The following is a 2,150-nucleotide window of genomic DNA, read 5'->3' as shown; positions in this document are numbered from 1 at the left end:
CCGTTTGATTGGGGGGGGTTTAACAGACTTGGGAAATATGAAAGAAGGGTTGGGGGTTTTGCCGTCCTTTCTTAAAAAAAATAAAAAAAAAAAAAAACCGGTTTTTTTTGCTTTGCCCCCCCCCCCCCCCTTTGGGGGGTTTTTTCCCCCGGGGGATGGCAAAAAAAAATTTTAAAAAAAAAAAAAAAAAAAAAAAAAAAAAAAAAAAAAAAAAAAAAAAAAAAACTTACCGGGCAAGGGAAGTATTTGAGCGGGTACATGGGAGGAAAGGGCATTTGTGACCGCCTGGGTCGCGGATTGTGGAGAGGCAACGCCATTAGGATATCCATATGAAGGGTACGACGAGGCTCCACTTGAACTGTAAGACGACCCAGACTGCAGGACTGGAGGCTGGGAATACTGGTAAGGCGGAATACTCGAAGCGGGGGTGCCATGGGATGAGTATGGCTGTGCGGATGACAAATGTGATGTATGTACATCCAGGTAAGACTGTGTTTGATTCATACTTCCAAGCGCTGTTTGGGTAATGCTATATCCCTCACTCACAGTTCCTCCGGCGAGATAATCCGGCTGGCTCGTAGACTCCAGGGAATATCGGGAACGAACCCCACCAGCCCCGTCAGTGGACGAAGGAGGAGGGTTCTTGGCTTCGCCCGTGGGGGCTTGAGAATACGTCGTGTAGCTGGCCACGGAGCTGGCGCTGTTCGAGCCAGTCGATGAGACCGTAGATATCGACGAGTCTTGAGAGCCTATTCGACCTGAAGAGGAGGATTGCTGTGCGTGAGGAAGGAAAAGGGCAGGTAATCTGTCACCGCCTATCAGAGGTCGTTCTGCAGCGTGATGATTATACCAGGGTATATCAGTGGGAAGTCGAGTGTGAACCTGGGAGATCGACGGCAGCTCCAGCTTTTCGGTGTTCGACCTCACGGACTAAAACAGGACGAGCTGATCCTGTACGAGAAAAAGTTTGAATGTCACGTCGATTGGAGACGGGAAAATTTCGCAGCTAAGATTATTGATTTTTAGGGCAAAATCAATTAAATTGGTGCCTTCTATACGATCTGGTAGCGGCAAGATAGCAGATTATTGTCCAGCGTTGGAAGTGTGCGAGGTTCTAGGGTTTGAGTGGTGATTCCGGTCGTAACAATAGCCCATCAGAAAAAGTGAACGGCGATGGGGGTAGAGTTTCGAGGATTATACGGCGGAACAAACAAGCTCTGTTTCAGAGGAGGGTCGTGCTGTGTGGGTTTTGGGGGGTTGGGGTTCGTTGAATCTTGAAGTCGTTAAGGTCTTTATAAAAATAAAACGAGTAACATCAGAACAAACGAGGATATAGAGCACGAAAATGACAGGAGACAACAACTATCATAAATCGCCAGAGATTGCAGGGCGTATCGAATAAATGATCGTAAAAGTAGTAAAGGGCAAGCAAAAATGCAGCCGAGTCTCGAGAGCAATTCTACGTATAACAGCTTCTGTTACTTTCTCTCGAAGTCAAGGCAGGCTGTGGAAAGCACGGGCGAAGTGGGTATCTTGAAGCTGAGGCAAAATGTGACGATATCAAAACGAAATTGCAAGCTCAGAATTGAAACATGGGGGGAAAGGGATTTCGTCCGAGTTTGATGTTTCGAGAGGCGACGGTGAGGCCGTTAAGAAGTTCGGCAACGCAACGAGATGTTTAAGTTAAAAAACGGGGAAAACGATCGCGATAGCGTGATGTACTTGCGCATAAAACTGAGGCAGATATAACGATTGTTTGGTTGGGGGGGGGGGGGGGGGGGGGGGGGGGGATTCCAAACCCACCTTAAAAAATCTAACGCAACATTGTACGTTATCGATCACACCCGCGAGCGGGAGGGAACGACCAAATCATATTTCCAACTCTGTGCTAAGTCGCTTGGATTTTGCAATGGATCGAGCAGAGCGTTCCGTAAGCCTCCAGTGGAAGTAATTGACGATACTGTATCGTGTTCATTCTGCATGTTTGCCAGACTAAAGAACAATGAAAAAAGAAGTAAGCGTTGCACAGGGCGAGACTGGTGGGAGATGTGTTCTATTAGAGATCGCCGCGTGTGCCGACACCACTGACTGCACCCTGAGGCGCGTCGTTCGATACGATATCCGCAGAAGACTAGCAGTAGAGTGTGTGA

The sequence above is a fragment of the Blastomyces dermatitidis genome, assembly GCF_000003525.1.
Source record: "Blastomyces dermatitidis ER-3 genomic scaffold supercont1.1, whole genome shotgun sequence".
Taxonomy (NCBI): domain Eukaryota; kingdom Fungi; phylum Ascomycota; class Eurotiomycetes; order Onygenales; family Ajellomycetaceae; genus Blastomyces; species Blastomyces dermatitidis.
Note: the sequence above shows the minus strand (reverse complement) of the source record.